The sequence below is a fragment of the Tiliqua scincoides genome, chromosome 3 (assembly GCF_035046505.1).
Source record: "Tiliqua scincoides isolate rTilSci1 chromosome 3, rTilSci1.hap2, whole genome shotgun sequence".
In the NCBI taxonomy this organism is placed as follows: Eukaryota; Metazoa; Chordata; class Lepidosauria; order Squamata; family Scincidae; genus Tiliqua; species Tiliqua scincoides.
In genome coordinates, this window is record NC_089823.1 from 108896233 (window position 1) to 108915416 (window position 19184).

General features: G+C 44.3%; 1 pseudogene; it reads left to right on the plus strand.

Moving 5' to 3' along the window:
* The first annotated feature begins 16042 nt into the window (after positions 1–16042).
* On the plus strand, positions 16043–16159 carry LOC136647269 (5S ribosomal RNA; annotated as a pseudogene).
* The last annotated feature ends 3025 nt before the right edge of the window (positions 16160–19184 follow it).

Sequence of the window (19184 nt, forward strand, 5' to 3'; positions counted from 1 at the left end):
GAGTTATTTTCACTGCTCTGATACATAATGAGCAGATGCTGGGCTCAGTTAATGATAGTCTTATGAGCTTAGCCACTGTTGACAGCTGTAATTACTCAAGGGAATCCACTTACCGCTCCCTTGTGTTTGCCTTATCAGTGTCATAAATGGTCTCATTTAGAAAATGTGGCATTTTGGGGAAAATATAAGTCCAAACAGTGAAGGATTTAGAGAGCTTATAAGCAATTTCAAGTGACAACAGTCAAGGCCTTCTCTTGTCAGGCTTGCCTATCCACCACCAGCCTCACTCCCTCACCCCCCATAAAATTGCATTGCAGCAAGAAACACATAAAGCAATCCTTCTTGCTACCCTTGCACTGGACATCCACAATGCAGGTTGCCCCAAGGCCTATTTCTGGCTATACGTGCCAAATGGATAGAAACATGTTGAAATGGCAGTGAGATGGAGAGTATGGGAGAAAACTCATGCTGGGTGAAAATGAATGGATTGCCACCAATTTAAATCACCCCCCCCCCCACACACACACACACAAACACCCTTAATCTTGCATTGGCCTGAGTCCCCAATAAATGGATTGTATCCATATGCAGTTAGTCATAACTAAACACCATTGAATCAATGGAAGAAGTTAACTGTAACTAATTTAAACCCCATTAATGTTCATAAGAAGCTTTCTTTGGATACAACTCCATATGCCCAGGTAATGATAAACCTGTATACTTTATGGCCCAGTGTTATGGACCTGCTGTGCCACCAGAACTCTTATGCTTTAGGACACTCAAAAAATATGATGCAACTTAGAGTGCAACCTGACCATTGCCATGAACAGTGAGTGGCAGTGGCCAGGTAACAAAGGCCACTCTGGAGCCCCAGCCCCTATCAGTAGCAGGGGCAGTCTGTGAATAGGGAGGGAGAGGAACGAGAATGTTTCTGGGCAGGGAGGAACCAGGGGCAGGGAGGAGGGTGGATCTGGCAGCATGGAGCACACCAGATATTATCTTCTCTTTTAAATCTCCCCGCTTCTTTTCTCTCATCAGACACAGACCACCAAAATAGGTGGTGTATGTCTGAGGAGATCTATTCACAACTAGCCAATCTACCAGGAAGTAAGTGAAAAATGTTTTCACTTACCTCCTACAGACTGTCCAATTGCCCTCACCACCATAGGATGCAGTGTATGCCTTTTTGGTGCAGCTGCATTGGTGCTGGTGGTGGGGTATAGGACTGGGCTGTTAGGAATGTAGCAGTGCAAACCGATGCATGTCTACTCAGAAGTAAGTCCCATTGAGTTCAATGAGATCTACTCCAAGGTAAGTGTGCAGCCTATTGGCCCAGTCCTATGGTGGTCTTATATTGACGGATGTTGCAATCTGTCAGCTTAAGGCCTTGGCCACCATCACGTCAGCTGCTTTACCAGTGGGTGGCTTGTTATCTATGGGACAGGAGCAGGGAAGCCCTGTACCACCAGTGGGTCACTGAGCCCATGCTGAAGCAGGTAGGTAGGATGGCAGCAGGTACAGGGTTGGGTCAGGAAGGATCATGGATGGGGGTAGGGACTAGACCAGGGGCAGGAGGGGAGAATCTCAGTGGCAGCAGCTAATATTGAGATCCTATCCCCCTCTTCTCGGCCCAGCTCACCCACTGACACTCCTTGGACTTGCACCAGCTAAACAGCTGGCATGGGTCTGAGGAAACCCATTAGAAGCCAGGTGACCTATGAGGAGGTAAAGTACAAAAAATTTTTATTTCCTTTTCCTACTCCATCTTGTTACCCCCTCTTTCCCCCTTGTTACCCTTCATCATCAGTGCTTCATGTTGTAGGCTAGTGGGGGATGGGATTGGGCAGTTAATCTGTTCTCTAGATACCATCCAAGCCTATTCTCACTATCTCTGGCGTACTATTGGGTATCCCCAGGTACGTGTTCCATTAATCTTATTTGCTCTTTCCTATACACCTCTTTACAGGTATGCTTGAAAGTAAATATTCCTACATTAACCAATTTCTTTCTTTCTTTTTTTTAAGGGCATGAGAAAATCTTGGTATTAGGAGAGAAGTTATGTTTATGACGACAAGCAGACAGGCAGCTTAAGTGGCACTATTGAGAGATAAGAAGATTATTTCTGTTTCTAGGGAAATTCATTTTTGTGGTCATCGTGACTTTCAAAATAAACTGCATTTGGTATAAAGAAATCAAGTATTCAGAAAAGGGAAGGGAAGTGGTGGCGTTAGATAAGCCTTTGTAAACTAACATATTGAGTTACATCTACTTTCACATTCTAGTGTAGCAAGTAGGATTGTTTCCCACATTTCTCCACCTTAATTTGAGCTTTGAGATGAGCCTTTGAATGCTTAATCTCTCTTTCTCCCACTAACTTTTTTTTGTAAAAAATTTCTTCAAAAATAAGACTCTTGCATATTTCTGACAGAAGCTGCCATGGTGGAAAAGTCAGCTCTGGGTGAGTTGTGAACTTGACGCTCAAAAAGCCATTCCGAAATAATCACTGAACATGATTACTGGCACCAATGGAAGTAGTGGCATAGCTAGTAGGGCAAGGTACGTTGTCCTGGGCACCATGCCTTGAGGGCAGTCATTTTCAACCACTATGCCATGGCACACTGGTGTGCCGCGAATGGTCCACAGATGTGCCACAGGAATTTGGGGGAGGGTTATTTATTATTAGGGCCATTGAGGGATTTGAGCCCCTCACCAACAGCATGGTGTGCCTTGTCAATTGTCAAAAAACTGATGGTGTGCCTTGACCCTTTTAGTACCTTGTCTGTGTGCCGTGAGATGGAAAAGGTTCAAAATCACTGCTTGAGGGGATGCCCAACCGCACCCCTGATGGCAGATCCCAAGTTGGAAGTCGCCTGCCTGCCATGTTTCCCTGCCTGTAGGGCAGGGGGGCTGCAGGAGAAGTTACTGCAGCAGTGAGAATGCCTCCTTACCACTGCAGTACCTTATTCAGCACCCCCCCCACCCCACTGGTACTCAGAGCAGTTGTGAGCCACTGTGGGTGGCTGACTGCTTTTTTAGCAAAAAAGAAAAAAAGTGGTCAGCTGCTCAAAGTGGCTTGCAACTCCTTCAAGAGCCATAAAATCAGAATTAATTGGTGATGGCGTCATCATGTTACCGCGATTACTTCTGGTTCAGGCACTTCCAAGAGTCTTAGCCCTGGGTGCCTTAGGGGGCAATTACACCACTGAATGGAAACTACTTTCCCAGGAAAAGCAGAAATCCCGGAGGGGAAGATCTGACTTGGGATCACGGTGGGGATCAAGGATTGAAATCTCCATCCTCTGATGTGATGATCTCCTTATGTAAAGGCTCTATTGCCCCAGTGCCCCCAACAAATGACATGAGAGAAGTTCATCTGAAATAATATGAGTACTATATCATCCTGCAATGGGGTGTATTTCTGCAACACTCTCCCCCCCTTTAGTGCAGGCACCTATCTTGGAGGGTACAGTACTCATCTGTCAATTTCCCTTTGAGAATTAACACCCTGACTTCAACCTGAGGTTGTCCTCCAATGACCCCAACTTTTTAACATCAACCCCTGGAAAGGGGGTGAAGGAAATTGACTTGTTCCCCAATTGGACAGCCCAAGTTGGACAGTCCCAAGTTGGACAGCCTTTAATGAAGCCTTTGCCACTCATGCCCAAGGGGTCATCAGCCTGCACCCATCAGCCAGTCAGCCTCTTGAGATTGATTCTGGTTCCCCCTATAAATAATTTTCTCCCCCAACCTCAGAGTGTACCCCAAAATCTCTACTCCTACTGTTTGTCACCATCCTGGATGAACATATTTAGAGGTGGGGTAGGCAAAAATGGAAAAAGAAAAAAGCAAGCAACTCCCCACTGCTGGCCAGTCATGCAAAATATCAAAAATGTAAAGAATTCCTACTTAGTCCCAAAGGTGACCCCCTAATTTCAAACTATTCCCCCCATATTCAAACTGAAATGCAGTGAGTAGTTCTAGTTGCAAAATGCTGGGGACAAGGCTCTCAGCAGCAATACTTGGCTAAGCCACACCCCAGCTGACCTAGGCACCCAATGGGGTGCCAAGCATCTCCAGCTTGCCTCATATAGAGGCAGAATAGGGTAAAGGATGCTTCCATCCTTTGGTGGAAGGGTCCCATCAGTGGACGGGTCAACGTCTAACTGGTATTTTGTTAAGGGAAAAAAATACATTTAAGTCTGTGCTTAACACAACATGTAGTTTTACCCTCAGCCGCCCTAAACAAGTACTTACTAAATAGGTGGCACATTGTCACCTATCCAAGGTCAGTGCCACTGCCTGAGATTCCAGTCAAAGAGGGTCCTGACATACCAGTCTGCCACTGTCACATCTAATTTCTACCTGGTTTGGGCTTTAAGGTATCTTCAAATGCCCCACAACACTGCCAGATGCTTTATCTAGAAAAGCAAGTCTTATCTTCTATTCTCTAGCCTTATGTTCTTAATAGGTACAGGTACACATTTGGGATGGGAGGATCATGGCCATGGCCACGGGCCCTGACCTTTCACCACACCACGTCTTCATAGGATTCACATAAACACTGGTATACATAAACTAAGCATAGCTGTATCTTTCATTTTTGTAGTATACACATTGCAGTTGGCACCTTTTCACATTTGAATGTATATGGATGTTGATGTCCCTGTGTAGACAGCTGCTCACATAGAATTTGAAAACAGCATGCGATGGATGCAGTGGGGGTGATCTGAACCCACCATCCCTACAATATACCCATTTAAAACAGCTGCTAAGGACTTTTGGTTCAAAAACTCAGACATGCACCCACTCTGTATCCTAGAAATTCAGTTCAGGCAAGCACTTAACTGGATTGGAGAAGGAAGAGGGAGAGACATTCTAGCCCACCACTCTCCTCTCCTCTATAATTTGCTCTTCCACTCTGTCCACTTTTCCAATCTAGGGAGTGGGAGAAGCTGAGGCTGGCATATCACCAAGTAAGTGGGGAGAGTATTGGCCCTCCTTCTCAGGTGCTAAATCTTGGACTGGCCATCTTTTTAACATAAGCTTTATTAAATGCATGTTTTGTTTTTTACCCCTAAAGCAAGGATAAAGGGTTTTTCCTGTCTCTTCTTTTGTACTGCTGAAAATCTGAGCATCTGACAGGTTAAAGCAAAGCAGACATTTGTTTTAAATTCAAAATGGCAACAACTTGGCCTTTAGAAGATGGGTATATTTTTCAGCCTCTGTTACAGCAGCATCTTGCTCTAGCTCTAACAGGGACCAGAAGGTATCTGCACCATTGCTGCTCAAAAACAGATGCTTCCATGCCATTTCTGCTAGAGGCTCAGTGCTCAATCCAGCCTTCTCATTTGAAAACTTGCCACCTACTTCCCAATCCCATCCCTTCATTCTCCTACCCCCCCTTCCCCGCATACACACTGTGTCTCTCTTTTTGCAGGGATGACTGGTTCTTACTTTACTAGCTGGCTAAGAATGACAAAGACAGATTTTTGCTAGGAGCACAATTTCTTCATGATACAATTTAGGAATTTCATTAGCATAGGCTGTTGATTGCCCTGAGATAGGTGAGACAGATGTTCTGATGAATATTACACACATCATGAAAGAAGACATGAGAAGCTAGAGGGGAAAGCCAAAGGAAAGTAGAGACAAAAAACCCAAACACCAATTGCCTAGGACTGTGCAAGTCTGCTCATTTGGATGAAGGGCTTTACAAACTATCAATGCAGGACTAAGTGCCGAGGGCTTTCATTGTTTATAGTATGTGGCACAGGAATGCATGAAAGTTTGTACAACTGGCAGCACAAGCCTATGCTTGTCTACTCAGAAGTAAGTCCTATTTTGTTCAATGGGGCTTACTCCCAGGTAAGTGTGTATAGGATGGCAGCCTGAGTGAAATATAGCCATAGACCCTACTTGAACAGCCAGCTGCCATGGAAATTACAGGCAAGCTCAGAAAGACTGCACTATGGAAAATGCACCCAGCTCAGAAGCTCTAGGTTGGAGAATGGTACAAAATGAACCAAAACTTTGATGAGAAAGGGAGCTGTATTAGCTTGTGCCCTCCCTGATTTTGGGCCAACTTGCATTCCCCCATGTACAATTTTAAAATGAAAACACTTTTCCATATTCAAGAAATGGATGAGGATGAGAATGTGATTAAGCTCAAAACTGCAGGGAAGACTACCCAAGTGTCCAATCCTATCCAACTTTCCAGTACCTATGCAGCCACAATGCAACCCCAAGGTACAGAAACAAACTTTCCCTTACCTTGAGAAAGTCTCTGTGACTGTTCCACCACCACAGAGTGTAGTGCATGCCCCTTTGGAATGACTACATTGGCCTGGAAAGTTGAATAGGATTGGGCCCTAAATCTCTTTCTGAAAAATATCCCATCAATATGTAAAATGATTCAAATGATCTGATCCACATATGTCTATTCTTAAGTAATCCCCATTTAGTTCAGTGAGCTTTACTCAGTTAAGTATGCATAGGATTGCAGCCTTAGTACCATTTATGTGTTCTGCAGGTGTGCTTTCTTGTCCTATAAATGGAAAATGGTAATAGATAACAGTGAAGAAGACAGAATTTTGGTAGCAGCAAGAAAAAATGAGAAATGTCAGAACATTTAAAATATGTACATACCCAAATATTTGACAATGTAGTTTCCATTATGTTGACTGATGTTAGTGAAGAAAAAACCCCTTTTATTTACTGAGCAGAATAAAATGCAAATCTATTTTATTCCTAATTATATTAAGCTAAACGTAATCATTTTTTATTTCCTATCCAAACCATCCAAGTGCATTGTATAAATACACATTAAGGAGTTTGTACTATGAATATTAACTATGGGTACGGAATTGCCCTATTGTTAAAACAAGTTGCGGTGAGTACATGATTCAAGTCAAAGATTTCCGTTGTTGCCAGTTTTACAAATGTAGTGGTCAGGCTCAGAGGCAATTTGGAGCAGGACTCCCCAATGAGATAATAAGTAGGAATAAAGACAGACCCGGATCCTGATCCATAGCTAGCCCTTGCAACTGCCTTCAAGATTTAACACAACACTTGTGGTCATAATGATAGTCCAATCCATATGTCTAAAGAACAGGCGTGCACCATCTAGCAACTGTCCCTTTTTGCCCCAACATAGTGTTTTTTTCATTGACTGTTGCTGGTGACTCTTCTGTATTTTTTGTTTGTTTGTTTTAGATTGTGAGCCCTATGGGGATAGGGAATCACTGATTGATTTTATTGTGTAAACCACTTCGTGAACTGCTCTAGCTGAAAAGCGATAAGCGATAGTAATACTAATACTCCCTTCTGTTCACCAAAGACGTGTTCTCAAAGGATTCAGCTCAAAGGCATCTCCCTCATCTGAAGTACATAGGAAGCCATTGCAAAGCTCCTTAGCAGATCACTGGTTTGTCATGTAGGATGGTAAATGGAGACTTAAGTGTGATCGCTGATAGAGACCATGGCAAGACACTGGTCCAAGGCCGCTAAGTGATCTTCACAGCTGTGAAGGAATCTGAACTTGGGTTCATCACAGTCCATCTGCTATACCACTGCACACAGCTGTTTCCTATAGTTGGCACTGCAGCTTCAAACTAAATTTCTGGGCTCCCTCCAAGGAAAAATATCTGAGAATTTTAAAGGGAAACCAAACTAGTTTCTACAAGAGAACCAAAATTACTCAGAGAGTTCCTGCACATGCTTCCCTGGCTTTGTTCTTGATTAAAGACACATTGCTAACATTTCTTAAAAAATCAATTAAAGGCTCTTATCTGAGGATCTCTTAGTTGTTTCACTTAAACAATGAACCAGGGGGAAAGACATTGAATTTTTTTTTTTGTAGGAATACAGAATAAAATCTTCATCCATAAAATGAAAGATTCTCTATTGTCTAGAATGCCCCTTTGAACTGCTTTCCTTTTTCATGTGCTTGCTGACTTGCTATACAGTTTCCAAAGCTCTCTGAAGCAAAGACGTAGCATCACACTGGGCTGCTTTAACCCAGAAGGCTCAACAGTCCAGAAGCCTCAAGGACTTGCCAGAAGAACAACACTTCATGCACGCAAGTTCTGCTCATGAGTGACATTTCAAATGAGATGAATGACAGCAGAGCACTAGTATGAAATCTGAAACTGTCGCTCTGGATGGGTGACATTGTGATGGATACCTGTGAGCTGCCCATGCTACTCCAGGACCAATTTTAGTTTTTGAACTATTAGTCATCCTAAGCCAGTCATGCTCCATTTCAATACTAGACTATATCCCCAATATAAATACTTCACAGTCACATGTTAGTTCTGAATCTAGGTTTATTTCTCAGCTGCAGGTTTAATTAAGGATTATGAAATGTGTTCACTGGATGCTCCACTAGCAGGTTTCTCTATCCCAGCAGTTCTTAAACTGTGCGTCGCGACTCACCAGTGGGTCATGACCCAATTTTGGGTGGGTCATGAAAGTGACAAGCTGGTAACTGACAAGGAAAATGTATTGAGCCCAATGGAAAGTGAAATGGAGCAGCACCTGCATGTTTTTTCATGAGTAGGCAAACATGCCTGGGGCTGCAATCCTAACCACACTTTCCTGAGAGTAAGCCCCATTGAATGAAATAGGACTTTCTTCTGAGTAGACCTGGTTAGGACGGTGCCCTCAGTCTTCAAAGGGCAGGCCAAGGGGGATGTAATGCCACCAGAATGGTCCTGATCCGATGAATGCAGGTCCCAACAAACTCTTGAGAAGGAAGTCCTCTCCCCAGCTGACCATTAGAAATAAGGGCAACATTAGCTGCAGAGAATCATACAATATTTCATGGGCAGGGGTGTTCCAGAGGCAGGAGTTACCACCTGTCAATCATATGTGGCAGAGAGATGAATGTGCATAGCTTAGCTCTTTTCAGCAGTTAGTACTCTTAGACCAAGAGAGATAAACTATGTTATGCTTATGTGTTCAAAGCTGTTAGCACTTCTGATTCTGAACTAGATTCTATATATCTGGTATTTGAGAACTGAAAGTATTTATTTGAACTTTTACCTCAGCCTCAGTTTTTATTCCTTATGCGCATCATTTAGTCTTAACAGCAAGCAGCCTGGTGATTGTAAGTCATTTTGATTACAAGAGGAGCTTTCTTCTCTCTGTGTCGCTGTGCTCTGCTTACCAACCACTCCAACACTGAAAGGAAAATGTATTGAGCCCTATGGAAAGCAGAACTGAGCCACATATGTGCATTTAATTAAGAGTAGGCAAACACGCCTAGGCTCTTATCATAGGCCAGGCAAAGGGGAATACAAGGCCATGAGAATGATTATGATCCAATGAATATGGAGTTCAGCGAACGCTCCAAAAGTCCTCCTGCATACCGTAGTAAAATGATTTTTTTTTAAAAAAAAAAAGGCTTGAGCAGCTGGAAAAATTTTAAGTCTCATAAAGTGAGGAGGGACCTGATAGGGTGTCATTTTAAAAAGCGGGTCACGTTGCTAAAATGTTTGGGAACCACTGTTCCATCCTCATGGATGTCTTTATAGGGGACTAGAGATTACATGGAATGGGATAGTCTGACAGGTGCGATCTGGAGGTTGAGCCTTTGCCTTGCCTGAAAAAGCTAAGTAGGGTCAGCTTGGGTCTCACCTTGGATGTGTGACTGGAAGCCGCTGGCTAAGGACAAAAGAATGTGGACTGGCAAGAACTAGATAACATCCTGAGAACCAGCCTGAGACATGTGTTGCTGCTCCAGTCTGTTGGAAGAGTTTTTGTTCACTCTGTTAAGCTATGCGACATTTCTGTGCATACCAGAAAGACAGTAAGATTCCATAAAGGAGAGGAGAGCCATTTGAGGAGAGTTGGGAAGAGTTATTTCAGGGCTGTCAGTAATGGCTATTCCACCTTCAGAACGGAGCACCAGGCACACCAAGCAGCATGCCATGGGCCATCAGGGAGGGAGGCATGCAAGCTCAGCAAAGCGGGGACAGTGTGATCAGAGTTACAGCCTGTTTCTTAAAGACAGAAGGCATACTCTGATAAAAGCTATGTATGGTAGCGCGAGGGGGAGCAGGGGAGGGAGGCCACTTGCCACCAGCTTGGCCAGACCCTATGTGAGAAGAGAGGCATCCCTGTATTATTATTTGGTCAAAGGGTTATGTTTATTTCCTGAAGAAGGTGGTGCTCATGTGCACCCCAGGCCTGAGCAACCCCACAGGAGAACAGCAGGTGTGTTGCTGCTCCTGCTGTGCCATCATACAAAGTAAGCCAAGAGTTTGGAAGGTATTCCCATTCCATTATAAGGAAACACCTTCATAAAGGTGTTTTGTAAAGGCAGTAAAGGGCAAGGAAGCTTCCTTCCATAAATGGAAGTCTTGCCCTAAAGAAGAGAATAAAAAGGAACAGAAACTGTGGCAAAAAGAAATGTAAAAAGGTGATACAGTAGGCCAAGAGAGACTATGAGGAACACCAGCAGCATTAAGGGGAATAATAAAAGCTTCTTCAAATATGTTAGAAGCAGGAAACCCGCCAGAGAAGCGGTTGGCCCTCTGGATGTTGAGGGAGGGAAAGGGGAGATAAAAGGAGACTTAGAGATGGCAGAGAAATTAAATGAGTTCTTTGCATCTGTCTTTATAGCAGAAGACCTCAGGCAGAGACCGCTGCCCAAACGGCCCCTCCTCACTGAGGAATTAAGTCAGATAGAGGTTGAAAGAGAAGATGTTTCAGACCTCATTGATAAATTAAAGATCAATAAGTCACCGGGCCCAGATGGGATCCACCCTAGAGTTATTAAGGAATTGAAGAATGAAGTTGCTGATCTCTTGACTAAAATATGCAACTTGTCCCTCAAAACGGCCACAGTGCCAGAGGATTGGAGGATAGCAAATGTCACACCAATCTTTAAAAAGGGAAAGAGGGGGGACCTGGGAAACTATAGGTCAGTCAGCCTAACTTCTATACCGGGTAAGATGGTGGAATGCCTCGTCAAAGATAGAACCTCAGAACACACAGACGAACAGGCCTTGCTTAGGGAGAATTAGCATGGCTTCTGTAAGGGTAAGTCTTGCCTCACGAACCTTATAGAATTCTTTGAAAAGGTCAACAGGCATGTGGATGCAGGAGAACCCATGGACGTTATATATCTGGACTTTCAGAAGGCATTCGACACAGTCCCTCACCAAAGGCTACTGAGAAAACTCCACAGTCAGGGAATTAGAGGGCAGCTCCTCTCCTGGATTGAGACCTAGCTGAAGACCAGGAAACAAAGTGGGTGTCAATGGGCAATTTTCACAATGGAGAGAGGTGAAAAGCAGTGTGCCCCAAGGATCTGTCCTGGGACTGGTGTTTTTCAACCTCTTCATAAATGATCTGGAGACAGGAGTGAGCAGTGAGGTGGCAAAGTTTGCAGATGACACCAAACTTTTCTGAGTGGTGAAGACCAGAAGTGATTGTGAAGAGCTCCAGAAGGATCTCTCCAGAATGGCAGAATGGGCAGCAAAATGGCAGATGCGCTTCAATGTCAGTAAGTGTAAAGTCATGCACATTGGGGCAAAAAATCAAAACTTCACATATAGTCTGATGAGTTCTGAGCTGTCTGTGACAGATCAGGAGAGAGATCTTGGGGTGGTGGTGGACAGCTCGATGAAAGTGTCGACCCAATGTGCAGTGGCAGTAAAGAAGGCCAATTCTATGCTTGGGATCATTAGAAAAGGTATTGAGAACAAAACAGCTAATATTATAATGCCGTTGTACAAATCTATGGTAAGGCCACACCTGGAGTATTGTGTCCAGTTCTGGTCGCCGCATCTCAAAAAGGACATAGTGGAAATGGAAAAGGTGCAAAAGAGAGCGACTAAGATGATTACGGGGCTGGGGCACCTTCCTTATGAGGAAAGGTTACGGCGTTTGGGCCTCTTCAGCCTAGAAAAGAGACGCCTGAGGGGGGACATGATTGAGACATACAAAATTATGCACGGGAAGGATAAAGTGGCTAGAGAGATGCTCTTTACACTCTCACATAACACCAGAACCAGGGGACATCCACTAAAATTGAGTGTTGGGAGAGTTAGAACAGACAAAAGAAAATATTTCTTTACTCAGCGTGTGGTCGGTCTATGGAATTCCTTGCCGCAGGATGTGGTGACAGCATCTGGCCTGGATGCCTATAAAAGGGGATTGGGCAAGTTTCTGGATGAAAAATCCATTACGGGGTACAAGCCATGATGTGTATGTGCAACCTCCTGATTTTAGAAATGGGCTATGTTAGAAGGCCAGATGCAAGGGAGGGCACCAGGATGCAGGTCTCTTGTTATCTGGTGTGTTCCCTGGGGCATTTGGTGGGCCACTGTGAGATACAGGAAGCTGGACTACATGGGCCTATGGCCTGGTCCAATGAGGCTGTTCTTATGTTCTTGCCTAATCTCCTTTGCCCCTCCCTGGGCTATTGAGGCATTTGCTCCTATTGCAAGAATCCCCTCCCCCATCCACTGGACTCCTCCTTCCCCCCTCTCTCATCCAGAGAAAAAAAAATCAGGTCATCCATTCAGCCAATCAATCACCCATTCCTTCTGAGATGGACAAGAGATCCCACTCCCCCGTATCCTGGATGCCCCCACATTCTTCTGGTTCATTCCCCCAACCTCGTTAAGCCTCCCTGCTCCCCTCCACCTTCTCAGCCCCCATCTTCTGTAGCCAACCTACACTCCTCCCATCGTATCTGTCACTCGCACCAGTTTGAATGCTGGTTTCTGGATTGTCCATGAGGTCTTTTGTGGTAATACAGAAGCAGCAATAAAAAGCAAGCACACAGAGACACAAAACTGAGATGCAGACACAAAACCTGTGAATCTTTATGACTTAAGTCTATATGAGTCATGACTCTTTTCCAAGTCAGAGCCCCAAGTCACGAGTCAGGGCTTGAGCCAGTGGCACACATGACTTGAGTTCGTAAGAGTTGTGGAAAATGCATGTTTTCACGACTCAAGTTGTGTCTTTAGGGCATCAGTGCCCATCCCTGATAAATCCATCTCAATTTCAGAAACATTGGAGTTTCTGTTGATGTGCTCAACATGCGTTCATGCTATTTATTTAAGCAGAAGTTTTGAATAAATCACTCTTTTTCCCTCAGTCCTACTTCTTCTTCACTTACTTGCCAAATTTATTCAACACTTTTTAGAGACATTTAAACTGTCCAGGCAATTGAAATGAATCAAATGAAACATGGAGTGACAAATCAGTAATCACCAGCTGGTTTTAATTTTTTTCTTTCTTCATTCATTTTCCACAAGGACATTTTGAGACAAGTGTATCTGTATACTTACTACAGTTAAAGACTAATGGGTGTCACTCTAATTTATAGGACTTCATGGTAGTAGCATCTAATTATGGAATAAGGGTTTTGTTTAAAATATATGTATATATATGTATATCTGTGTGTACAAGCATCTATTTTTGAACCAGCCTGCAGACATCTGCATAAAGACAGGCTTGCTAAAATATAATTGTGAACCATGTTTGAATATGAAAACAGCTGGAAATTCTAGGACTGAAGGAGGAATAGAAAAAGTAGCTGGGAAGATTGGCTAGAGAGATATTTTTAACCCTCTCTCTAACCCTAGAACTCTGAATCACTCAGTGTTTCAAACACAAGTACTTTACACAATTTCTGAAATTCACCGCAAAAAATAATATAATAATAATATATACAGTATTTATATATTGCCTTTCTTGGTCTTTATTCAAGACTTTATTCAAGGCGGTTTACATAGGCATGCTTATTAAATCCACGCAGGGATTTTTACAAATTGAAAGAAGGTTCTTTCTTTCCAGAACCACTACATTCAAGGTGTTACACTCCGATCTGGTTTAACATTCTGGCCTCCATCCTCCCACGCTCCGAGCAGATGGAACAGCTCAGCTGCAGCTTGCCAGCCGCTTCAAGGTCGCACGGTGCTGGTGGCCTCGAACTGGCGACCTTGTGGATGTTAATCTTCAGGCAAATGGAGGCTCTACCCTCTAGACCAGACCTCCTGCCCTGGTCACTGCCTCAGAAAATTTGCAGTCACTGCCTCAGAGCCCAATTCTATCCTCCCTCTCCTCCGGAGATTGGTGTAATCATGCCAAAAAGAGCCATGCTGTGTCAAGTGCGGGGGTGGGGGGGGGGAAGGACCAAGGAACTTCAGCTGGGAGAAGAGATTTAAATCCCTTTACCCTTGTGTAAGCCTCCCAACCCACAATGGGTCTCTTTGGAACTGCGCCAGCAATTTTGGCGGCAAGCCTGAGAGAAAGGGGGCAGGGAGGCTGCAGAAAAGAGGGATAGTATCCGCACGTGCCATTGCCATCAGAGCCACCCCCTCCCACAGCCTCCCTGCCCTGTCACATCCCCTTCTCCGCCCCTGCTGCTATTTTACCTACTCTGGTGGGTGTAGGCAGCTCCAGTAATGGACCTTGAGCACTGCTTCCTCACACTGCAGTCACTCCTACAGTGACTGCCAATAGAAGGCTCTATTGGCCGCCCATTGCGGCAGCGGAAGTCTGTTCCACCGCTACAAAGCCCTACATAGAACCACTTTCATAAGCTATCATATAGCTTTTTAAAATGGTTGGACAATCACGTGGAGGATAAGGCTATTGCAGCGAGTCCTTTATTTAGTTGACCTCAACGGACAGTGGAAATAACAGACTCTGCCTGTTTTGAAAAAATAGTTATACATTTTGCACATGCACATTGTCATAAATGCATTCAGATTTTAATGGGCTTTTGGTATTGACACCCCTTTCCCCCAGGAGACTGTTAAATTGAGGACTCTTTTTATTGGCTATTGTTAGCCTTAGCAGCTAAAGAGAACCTCATGGGTACTGAAAACCACATCTTGATTTAACAACTTCTGGAGGATATAAGTGGAGGAGCCTTCTCCTGGAGGGGCCTGGAACAGGCTTGTTCCTCCCCAGGGAGGCCTCAGATTGGCTGGAGGGAGAGGGGGTTCCAGCACCCTTGTCCTCCTCCCTAGCAGAGCTGCCAAACCTGGCCTAGGAGCAGGAGCTGTTGACCTCACAGCTCCCTGCTTCACACTGACTGTGTCTCATCCCTGGCCTCCCTGTTTTATGGAGCAAGCCTGCCCCCTTTGGCCCCTCCCCTTCCTCCAGGTGGGGCAGAAAAGGCCTTTCCTGTTCCTGGCTTGTTTCCTGCAGTGTTCCTTGTTTGCCCTGCCAGCCCCCTCTGGCTGGTTGAGGTGAACCAACCTGCTTTGCCCCCTTCGAGGGCAGTGAAGCCTCCCCACCCTGGGCATGGGGTGCCTGCTCCCGGGTAAGTCGGGGGTCAGGGCATCTGGGAGGGGCCCCGACAATAAGTTATTTATGGGCCAACATTACACTACTCAGACAAACAGCCCACACGTGTGGGCAGTTATTCATGGAGTAGGCAGGTGGCTGCCATCACATCTGCATTGCCTCTCTGTCATTAAAAAATAATTTTGGAGAATGATTGAGCTTTACAAAAAAAAGGAAGGGGGCTTGACCCATAGCTACTGCTGGTTGGAGACTGGACAGGACAGTTTCCCTTCCACTGGAGAGTACTGCAGCCAGTGCTTTTTTTGTGGGAAAAAAGGTGCAGGAACTCACAACTTGTTAATCTTTATTTATTTATTTATTTATTTATTTATAAACCATTTTTTATTGGAGAAATAAAATATTTTTTATGTGCTTCCCCCCTAAAGATGAACTTACTTCTGAGTAGACATGCATAGGATTGGGCTGTCAATCTCCACATCCCCTTCCCCCTAGCTACTTTTTCTACACATGGGGAAAAATACTGTACAGGTGCACTTGTAGCATGTAGTATGGCACTACTTCGAGGAGAGGAAGCAGTGAATGGATTCCAAAAAATGGCTTACATGAGTTCCATGTAGTAAAATTACTCTAAGCAACTGTGGGAGTAAGAACAAAAAAGGAATTCTTACATGAGAGGGGTCCTTAGGTGCACATAGAAACAGCTACTTTTGCAAACAAGCGATTAAATATGGTTTAATTCAGGTATCAGAATACTCTGTGTCTTTGGGACAGCAACTGTTACCCTGCACATGCCCGATCTCATCTGATCTTGGAAGCTAAGCAGGGTCAGGCCTGGTTAGTACTTGGATGGGAGACCGCCTGGGAATGCTGGGTGCTGTAGGCTTATACCATAGTCTTTCGAGACTGAAGGTTGCCAACCATTGCCAACCACTGGGAAGGTGTTTGGCATGCAATTGTATGTTCTCTGCTGCCCTGAGCAACTGCTTTGCATTGCTGGAGAGGAGCTGCAAACGCTGGCTGGCAGAGGGCATGCTTGTGGGGGAAGGATGAGGAAGATCTCTGGCAAGGCTGGACAGCATGTTGTACACATGTAGAATCCCTTTTCACCTGCCCTTAGCATGTGAAAACGGGTACAGATATATATCTCTGCCAGGATTAAGAGCCCAATCCTAGATATGTCTACTTTGAAGTAAGTCTCGTTCTAGTCAATGGAGCTTACTCCCAGGAAAGTGCCTAGGATTGCAGCCTAAGAGCCCAATCCTATGCATGACTACTCAGAAGTCCACTTTAGTGAATGGGGCTTACTGTGGATAGGATGGCAGCCTTAGAGTACAATCCTGTGCCTGTCTATTCTACCTCTGTTTTGCTCCCCGCCCTCCTGGAATGCCTCTGAAGGGGAGGGGCCCCTGCAAAAAGGTGCCGGAACTCTGTCCCCCCGCGTTCCATTAGAAAAAAAGCCCTGACTGCAGCAATGAAAACAAGAGCTAGTGTTCATTTGTCTAATAAAACTGTGCCCTTTTCTCTAAGCTTCCTCCGAATTTTCCACAAATGCTGCCTTTTCTTGGCCACTTATACATAATCACAACTTTCTAAACACTTAATGAAAAACAGCACACCAGAGCTTTTAGTAAGCATTACTGACAGCCCTGAAATAACGCTTCCCAACCTTTTCCAACTCGACACATTCATAGATTTTGACATTTTATAAAACCTTCAGAGGTATTTGTGGAATCATCGGCACTTGCTCTTACACTCCTAAACCATCTGCGTGTTCTTTAAACTCAGCTTTGCTGAGCGTACAAAGCTGTCAGAACAAGAGAATCTAGAAATCTCCTGCCTGGTGAATAGAATGAAATTTCCGCTGATGTGGTTTTATGTGTTTGAGTATGGAGAGTTGCAATTATAGTGACACCAGAAGACATCGTCGAGGAATGCAGCAAATGTTAGTTCCGGATCAATCAATCCGGACAATTCACCGGATCCAAAAAGGATCTCTTACCTAAAAAGACATCCTTTATTTCACTATGGTAACCCAGATGCTTTCATCGGCAACACGGCATTGACTTAGAATCTCAAAGTAAATGTAGTGGCCTGTTGCCAGTCAATGGGAAATGTTTTAACAAGATCTGATGTTTCTGTACATCAGCAGCACTGCAAAATGTTTTAACGTTTTCATTTACTGCATTCAGATGGCATCTGCTATTTTGGCTATGTCAAATTAAAAGAAGGACTTTGTCCCTGAACTATACTAAAGAAGCATACTTATCCTATGTCATTTCAGTAATGCAGGAAATCATATCTCTGTGAGAACTGGTAGCAAGGGTATGACTGACAGCTATGTCATTGGCCTGTTTTTCATGGGTTTTTTCTCAGGGCTGGTTGCATTATCCTGCCTTGGGAGGCAATGTTGGCAGTGCCATAAAAGAACACCAAATCATTAAATGTGCAGCTACATTCTTAAATACACAGTTTATTACTTTAATGTACTAACCCATGTGTGTCAAACATAAGGCCCAGAGTCTGGATGCGGCCCCCAGAAGCTTTTTATCCGGCCCTCAGGCTCTCAGCTGCTAAGGGGTGTTACAGCTGAAATGGTAGCCCACATGAAAATTGGGCTTTCCCAAATCTTGAAATACGATCAAGATTTGCGTACTTTTGTCATTTGCAGTTAATGAGTTTCTATATGAGAACAGGGTCTGATTTCTGGCCATTAGCTGCTTAATGATGGCACTTTCTGCTTAATGACATCACTTCCGGCCTTCAGTTGGAGCCCTGAATGCTAACTTCGGCGCTCTGTATGAAATGAGTTTGACACCCCTGTACTAACCAATGATGGAAACATGCCACTTGGATGTTTGCATCAGATACCTAAGTGTCCACAGTTCTCTGTTTCTTGTCTGTACACATTTCCGAAATAGCATTGCATGCAATCATAAGAGCTTTTGATGTGTTAAACTGCATGAGTGCTTCTCTGTACTGGGGTACAATCTGCTATATAGTCAATATTTTTCTCTCTGTTTATTTCTTTTAAATCAAGGCATGCATGAGACATGTATTTGAACATGTGCCAACCAGGAAAGCAAATGGGCCAGGACAGTATCATGGTTATTTATAGGACTAATTAATTTATTAACAGTATTTATATACCGCTTTTCAACCAAAAGTTCACAAAGCGGTTTGTGTATGGTCAGAAGCCACAAATCTACAGGCCAGGAAGACCTCACACCTCATTGAACCATGTAATCACCACCCTCTCCTTAATTGATCTATGGAATCCAGTCCTCCAAATTTGAATAGAAACTTGTTGAGTCCTTGCATTCAAATGCTGTTTTCTTGCCTCCAAACTTCAGTTGAAACCTTTCAGCCCCAAATCTAGTCAGAACAGCATATCTGCATCTTGTGACCAGAGTCACCTGCTAAGGACTCCTGGGTTGTTGTTGTTTTTTAAAGGGGGGGGGGAACTTTTGTAAAACAAGGGGAAGTTTTCACAGCTTCAACAATTCTCACCAAACTCAAAATTAAGCTCAATCTAGGAATAATCCAATGATCATCCAACTAGTTATGGCATTCTCGAGTGAGTGAGAAAACAAAGGCAGAACCAGTGTTGGGAAAACCCATCAGGACTTGACTCTAGTCACCAAGTCATTGCCCCCCGCGATTCGACTCGAAAATGAGTCATAATGGGGGCACTTTCCGAGTCTCCAAGTCACTCTTTAGTGACTCTAATGGACTTGAGTTGAGTTCCCCACCCCAAGCCAACTGTGGAGAAAACAGGGCTGCTGCTGGGGTCTGTGTCAGACCCCGACACAGGGCTGCTGTCAGGGTCTGTGAACACTCCCCTGCTGTCCCCACCCATCTGTAAACAGGGTGGGAGGGGTGGGATGGCAAGAGAGCAGGGACAGAAACAG